The 8,503-nt window shown below is 34.4% G+C and overlaps 1 long non-coding RNA gene across 1 annotated transcript; it reads right to left on the reverse strand.

The window, feature by feature from the left end:
• Positions 1-5,409: 5,409 nt before the first annotated feature.
• On the reverse strand, positions 5,410-8,090 carry LOC149788450 (uncharacterized). The gene is made up of 2 exons (XR_016424146.1): positions 7,667-8,090; positions 5,410-6,275 (listed from the first exon to the last, which is right to left on the reverse strand). It is a non-coding gene; the product is annotated as an uncharacterized LOC149788450 (long non-coding RNA).
• Between the last annotated feature and the right edge of the window lie 413 nt (positions 8,091-8,503).

An 8,503-nucleotide genomic window follows, 5' to 3' on the forward strand; every position in this document is an offset into this window, starting at 1 on the left:
TATCTTGCAATGGTGGGGTAATTGAATATCATATGCATTATATTGCCATAGCGGGGTACTTGTATATCATATGCATTATCTTGCCGTGGCAGGGTACTTCTGTATGATATGCATTATCTTCTTATGGTGGGGTACTTGAATATCATATTTATTATCTTGCCATGGTGGGGTACGTGATTATCGTATGCATTATCTTGCCATGGCTGAGTTCTTGTATATCATCTGCATTATCTTGACATGATTGGGTGCTTAAATATCATATGCATTATCTTGCCAATGCGGAGTACTTGTTTATCATATGCATTATCTTGCCATGGTGGGGTACTTGAATATCATATGCATTATCTTGCTATCGTGGGGTACAAGAATAGCATATGCATTATTGCTATGGTGGGGTTCAAGAATATCATATGCATTATCTTGCTATGTTGGGGTACAAGAATATCATATGCATTATCTTGCCATGGCGGGGTACTTGAATATCATATGCATTATCTTGCTATGGTGTGGTACAAGAATATAATATGCATTATCTTGTCTTTGTAGGGTACCTGTATATCATATGCAGTATCATGCCATGGTAGGGTAATTGTATATCATATGCATTATCTTGCCATGATGGGCTGCTTGAATATCATATGCATTATCGTGCCATGGGGGGGGGGACCTGTATATATTATGCAGTATCTTGCAATGTTGGGGTACTTGTTTATCATGTGCATTATCTTGCCAAATTAGGGTACTTGTATATTATGAGTATTATTGCCATGGTGGGGTATTTGATTATCGTCTGCATTATTCTGCCATGGTGGGGTACTTGAATACCATATGCAATATCTTGCCATGGTTGGGTTAATTGTATATAGGATCTGCTCTGTCAGACCTCCTCGAGTGTGATTCGAACCTGTGATGACGTGATATCTGATTAGGCATATAATCTTTCTTAACAGATAAGTGAAATAACTCATACTTCAACATAACAGTGCCTATTACCAAGTATGTTCGTGTCTTGCTGTACCACATACATGATCCCATGATTGGTAAATATGAAAAATAGTATACATAGTTCCGAATGAATATTTATATCTCTCAAATAATAACTGTTATATAATTGTAGGAAATGCTCGACTCAGCTATGTAAACGATATTCTCGCATGGATGCTCCATTTCGTATTTAATACAAGTAAATTCTAATTGCTTGAGAGATGAAGACAGGCAGAAATATGTTATTTACGTTATGTATTATTTCTTATAGAACTGACGTACTGCGACTCATTACCTCAGACCACAGCTACAATATTTTTCTAACATCTGCCTCTATATATTGATCGGTCTACCAGCAAGTTTACCAGTGTAGCGGGGTTCAAGTATAGCATGCTAAGTTCGTGTGCCTAAATCCCGAGTAAAAAGGTCTTAAGGGTATTACAAGGGGTATCGGGATCAGGAACAGTAATTGGGAGGCACGTATCAACTTCCCATTTAACAGTACTCTTTTTGAATATTTGAATGTCTTCTTATATCCTTTTGCTGATTCAGGTTCAGTACTTTATCATTATTACAATATAAGTTAGATTGTAAAATTTTATTCTCCAAATCTGTGCATGATTTGAAAAGACAGAAGTACACAAAGTAAGGTAGATAGGATACGGTGAATCATAACATGAATAATAAATAAACCTTGAAAAGCAAAAGATCCTAAGAAATAAAACAGAAAATAAGTTTTGTAAGTGACACATCACCTTCGTCATTTGTTGTTAACTTCAGTTGACTGATTAATTACTTGACATTCATCTAAAGGTGATAGGTGATCTCTAAAATGCCATATATTTACATTACGAAGTGGATCTAGAATGTATAATGCTTTGCACTTATTCTCACCTTTTTTACTGACAAGAACTGGTTTATTTCAAAACAAAGAAGGAATAATTATACATATGTTAGATATAACGGACGTTTCAAGTTAATTAGCAACAGAAGGGGGCGACTCACATCCCAAACAAAAGTGGCAAGGAATGGGGCGGGGGGACGGACCACATCAAGGTTCCATTTGTAAAACGGGGGCTAAAGAAAATACATTTTTTTAGCCAAGAAACATTGACTCATTAATCATCCAAAGGCCAGACTGAGGCTTGTTTTTAAGATTGGTAATATCCATGAAAGGGGAGACCTACCAAATAGTGGCACCGACCTTGAGGCCCCCCCCCCCCATCAAGGTCCCATTGCACAATCGGAGCCTTGAAAGCGTGTCAATTTCATTTGTGACAATGAATTTTTATTAATTAAAGCCTTTTATGAAAAAAACTAAAAGGAATGAAAGCGACCAAGTTGATAAAGGTTGAATATCTTTTGAATGAATTTCGTGATTAATTGTTAAAAATAATTCGTTTATGTGTGAATTGCGAAGTGCTAAACGAAATTTTAGAGATTGAGAGGGCTGTCCAGGCTGAATTTTAGTTCATTAAATTTTAATCAAGCACACACACACCCAAGTGAGCACGGGTGCTATACAATGAACACCCTTATTTTTGTTCGGAAGGGGGCCCAGGCATGAACACTTAGGTTAAGTTTTACAATCACTCACTCAATGATATTTTATCTATTTCAGTGCATCGCTGGCACACACATCCGCATAATATTATTTTTGTGTGTGTGTAAACGCTGACAGTATGTCAGTCGCGAGATTTAAACCTGAGATAAGTTTCTAAAGTCGATCGAAAGATTGTCCGCACTCCTATACCACTAGGTCACATTCTCTGTTAAGAATATAAGTCTGATATAATTTACATGAGTTTTGTTAACAGAATGTATCAATAAAATCGCACTTACAGATAAAATTAATAGTATACAAGTATTTATATAACAATAAGCAGAGAATTTAAGTATCTGAAAAATTTAGTTATGTATATCATAACAGGTATCGATATTTGCTGAGTGTGTGAAATTTCCTCAGTTCAGTGTAGCTTCCAAATTAAATATTTTTCTGTTCATACTGAAATCTTTTGACTTGGCTGACTTAGTGATCTGCACCTAAATAGTTGTAATAATATTAATAATAATAACAATGAGTGATTCTGCAGGAACCGACCCCAAAAAGAATGTGTCGACGTCTCCAGTACCACGTTGCTCCTAGTAACTGGCTAGTTATTTCGGGCTGAAGAATATATTCCCAGCAGCGACGTCCCATAATTAAACAAGTAATCAGAAAAAACTAAGAATTCTTTAAAACGAAGTGTTATGCGCATAATCCAAATTAATACAGTTTATATATTTCTTGTGCATGCAAATTTATGTTATTATCCATATTAATAAAATATAGAGGCAGTATATGGAATGTGTATTCGTACGGAAACGTGTCGTCGAGGCCATTCTATTCATGAAAAAAGTGCCAGGGTGATCTGTTGGGATGGGACAAGAAGAGGGCTAACAGGAATTTAACATGACACAACCCTTTTGACTTATTAATACTATGTTACCTGGAACGGTATCACGTCTAACGCTAATATTAAACCATATGGAAATTTAAAAATAGAGAGAATACATTGCACATAAATGGAATTTATCTTTATTTGACTCTATGGGACAAAAGTGGAATATTTTATCCCGCCTTGCATTTCGCCGGATGGGTTATAGCAATTATAATGGCTATATAATGTGTTGGGTTTTGTTTAACATTTCATGCTGTGGCAGTTATAGGGTTAAATTTGTTAATAAGGGGATGATAGTAATGTTATGTTTGTTTATAAGGGATTAACATTTTATGTTGTATTCATTCTTTTACATCCAACCCTGTGTGGTCAGAATGTGTCGGGTACTCCAAACGCCATGTTGACTAGTAACGGCGGATAGTAAATGGATAGTAAATGTGGTATGTTGGATATGAAATGTGGGGTCTATGTATAGTACAAGACTGAAAGTAGAGGACTCCAAACGATGTTTTGGATAGTAAATGTGGGGTGTTGGATAGTGATCACAAAAAACGTTGTGTTGGATAGAAAGTCACGTAAATATGACAATAATGAATAATATATGAGTGGATTTTAGACCCATTTCCTCCTTCAGTCGGTATTTTCTGATTATATCAGTCTTTGTAAGGCTTCCTAGTTCTATGATTACAAATCCTGCTGCTAAATAAATCAGAGATATGCCATAATTAACAAGAGATGCCACTAAAGTAGATATATAAGTATATAATTAGACCTAATTTAACATCTGTCAAACCAAAACTGTCACTGGCGTGTGGCTTCATGATATTGAATTAGGTGCCGAAATATAATTTGTTGAACACAATTTAGTTCAAGGACATAGTGGAGAGAACTGCGGTTTTAGTTCAAGACTTAGGGGAGAGAACAGTGGGACCAAATTTCATGTCCATGACCTAAACTTTGATAAAGACTCGAAAGTTTGTATCGTTTATTTGTAAACAATGTTTATATCCCAATCTTCTAAACTAATTAGATTGTAACATTACGAATTATGTTGGATTATCTTATCCTTTACTTTTCTTTACGTATGTATTGACATTAAGATTTCTTCCTTTCCCTGTAAATTGTATCATTATTCTAGTTAGGAACAAAAATATTCACATACAAATAAAAACTAAAATTCATGGAATGCGGCAGTAATTATTATCACCAGATCGCCACATTTTGTTTTCTAAACGTGCTAAATAGCTTGATTAAATCACAACCTTGGTAAAGGAGATTTTTACTTCAGCGATAAAGTTATATAAGTGTCATTACTTGTATTAGTATAACTGAATATGTGTATGTGAAGTTATTATAAAATAACCTGCAAATATGTTGGCAGCACAGACCAATTATGTTATAGCCGATCAATAAAGATTAGCATTAGTACAGTCTGGCCGACCTACCGTGGAGAGAACATCCTGATGTTGAGTCAGGCACGTTAACCTCTGAGGTACATTTCCATTTGGCAAAAAGACAACGGAAATAGTTTCTCAGTCTACACTCAAACACTAAATGGATTTTGCACCATTTATAATTAATTAAATATTTGTCATGGCTTGTCGTACAAAGACTCCGTACAATGACTCTTGGGAATTTCTGCGAAACGTTATCTCAAATTATACTGAACATGTGACCATTTTATTTCTGAAGACATTCTTTGGATATTGTAAATGATAATGTGATGAAATTAAAAAAGATATTTCATCAAAACATTCCATAAGGTGATGATAGAAAGCTCGTCAATTTCATGATAACTTTCTATACAATGATGGCAGAAAGATTGCGGATTTCATAAAACCTTGTAAACAGTGATGAAGGACGTTCGTAAATTTTATGAAACCATTATATACAGTGATGACCGAAAGTGTGTAAATTTCATGAAACCTTTCTACTCAGTAAAGACAGAAATTTTGCAAAGTTCACGAAATGTACAATACGATGATGACAGCAAGTTCATAATTTATTAAAACTTGTTTTATTTGCCTCTGAAGCATTTAATGTTTATTTGTTTCAGCAGTCTATGACACTCTTCTCATACAACTGATTTAAATAATTAAATAGTAAACATTTAATGTTATGCGATATGCACTGGTTGTAATTTTATAAAAAAATATGAAAGCTCATGGAAATTAAAATTCAGCTCTTGTTATTTTAATACAAACGATGCAAAACAATAAACTTAGCCATGAAAGGTTAATCCAGATCAAACTTTAAGAGCTACGTTAGCTGGAAAGGATACGAGTTATCTATGTTCATTTTTTCATGTTGAAGCAAAAGCATCCGAACAAATAACAATGTGCCTCATCGATTCTGTTTCAGTCAATGTGATTTTAAGGTCAGACGTCTCTTTATGCAGCGCCAACTTTTTAAACAATTGCTCTTTTTTATTTTGGTATTTATATTCAGTCAATCACTTTCTGTCCTTCATAAACAATGAAGCAACATATAATTATATCATTCAAGATCAACATTTGTCAGGTTTTGGTCCAGATAGTCTTCCAGAACACTGACACTGCCAAGCCTTGTTTGTGAGGGGACACCTTGAAGGAACTTCCCTACAGGTACCGGTGGCGTAACCTTTACATTTACATCTGTCCTCACAGGATTGCCAGAGTATTCCGGTGGCGGGGGAACTCCATCTGGAACACCGACTCCATGTTTCCCAGCAGTCTGTTATTGGATTTCCCTCAACTGATGGGATGGTAATTATAGCCACAAGGATCATAAGGCCCGAAAGAACGGTCACCGTCTTGAATAAGGCCATTTAATGATGTTTCTGCCAAGAACAGAGGAAACCCTTTGTGCTATCTAAGAAATGATAAATGTTATGAAGCATACAGTGAATTGGTAATTAGCATACAGTGAATTGGAAGTAATAAGCATACAGTAAATTGGAAGTAATAAGCATACATTTAATTGGAAGTAAACATACAGTGAATCGGAAGTAATTACAACTGGTACGTGATTTTCAGCATAATCTTCCCACAAATTAAACTCGAGAATTGTTGAAATCATGATCATATCTTATTGGTATTCTTTTTAGCTATAAAGGTTTTATGGAAAAAGTTTCTTATTCACAAGAATATCGATTTGCACGTTTGTTTATTCGAAAATCAGTGCACTTGTTTGAAGAGGTTAATAATTAAGAAGTTATTTTGTCTCCATTTTCTTTTTTTATCATTGTGTCTTATTGCTCCCTTTAGAGTATTTTAATCTTCAGATATACACCATAATTGGATACCTATACGATTACAAATGTTACACTCTCTTTTCTGTATTATTATTTTCTCTTTGGGGAGTGTTAGGGGAACAGTTTAAAGCATTAAACTTGATCTCACTGTCAACTACAAGATTTATATGCAACTTTAATAAGTGCATCAGACAAGCAACTATTTTAACGTATTCTTATTCTTTTACTGGCTTGTGCATCTGATAAGATTTTGTCCCTTGATTTTGCTCTGATTCGCTCATGTAAATAGGAAACATCACGCTACATAAAATGAAATGGAATAAATCAGACTATATAAAATTATAATGAGACACAAAATCCTGTATACAATTAAATTAGAAACATCCGCCACCAGAAAACTAACTGGGAAAAAATCAGTCTATATATAATGTCCAGGGACACATCAGCCTATATGAAATATAATGGGTCATATCAGCCTACATGAAATGTACTGGGTCGCATCAGTCTATACGAAATGTACTGGGGCACCTCAGCCTATATGAAATGCACTGGGACACATCATCCTAAATCAAATATACTGAAACACATCAGCCTATATGAAATTTACTGGGACACATCAGCCTATAAAAATTAAATAGGAAAAATCTGTCGTTGTTGATTCACATATATATATATATATATATATATATATATATATATATATATATATAATATGCATTAGTACGAGACTATATGAGTAATTTAAAACATTATCTCACTGCATAGAATTCTTATATGAATTCTGCTAACGTCGGATTACATGTCAGGTTTGCTTTTCTTGGCAAAATGTATGTTCTTCTCGCCCCTGGCAAAGTTCAAATAGAAATAATTGCCTGAAGAAAATTTTACTATATTCCCAAAATAAACTGTATATTATTCAATCATGAATATAACGCAAAAGGACAGTATCTGCTGGATCACATGAAATTTAGAAAATAAAAATGAAATTCAAGCAAATTTAGTAACTTACCCAACACTTCTCTTCATGCAAACTGATGAACAGAAATGAACGCAAGCCTAAAGCTTTCTTTGGTACTAACTGATGGCTATAAATTAATGCAAGATGTGATGCCCTATTTATAATGTGTTTTGCAAACAAGCTGGAAAAATCGGGATTATCCATGCCGGATGTCTTCTTAAGTCGCCTGATTTAAAGGTGTGTTTTTATGTTTATCATTAGCTGTTGAATCATAAATAATCTAAAGTAACGTACCTTTACATACCATATGTTTACACCTGACTGCAATGCTTAAAAAGAAACAACAAAGGACTGACTGTACAGAAATCAGTTTAATTTGTGCCAGAAGGTATTGTTGAAATTTCTAGGAATAACGATCGCGACATCGTTTTCTTCGAAAACATCCATTGGTAATTGTGCAAGTTAGAGTGCATTTGTTTGAAAACACTGTATGAAATTGAAAAGTGTTACTTTTTTCAGCTTTACTATAAAATAAAAGCAAACCAAATAATGAGGGCTAGTTCATTTCTTGTTACTGTTGATTAAATATAAACTGTCAGTACTTAGTTCAGTCCCCAGCTCCAGCACGTGCAATAATCATGTATTGCTTGAGGTAACTATATTTTAATGGTTCTCTAATTCATCCATATCCATATTTTTAAATATGTGGAAGAAAGGTCTTGACCTGGGTTTCCGGTAAAGTCTTATGCATTATCTTGCCATGGTGGGGTACTTGAATATCATATGCATTATCTTGCCATGGTGGGGTGCTTTAATATCATATGCATTATCTTGCCATGGTGTGCTACTTGAATATCATATGCATTATCTTGCCATGGTGTTGTACTT

This window comes from Sinohyriopsis cumingii, chromosome 11 (assembly GCF_028554795.1).
Source record: "Sinohyriopsis cumingii isolate HCF-2022 chromosome 11, ASM2855479v2, whole genome shotgun sequence".
In the NCBI taxonomy this organism is placed as follows: Eukaryota; Metazoa; Mollusca; class Bivalvia; order Unionida; family Unionidae; genus Sinohyriopsis; species Sinohyriopsis cumingii.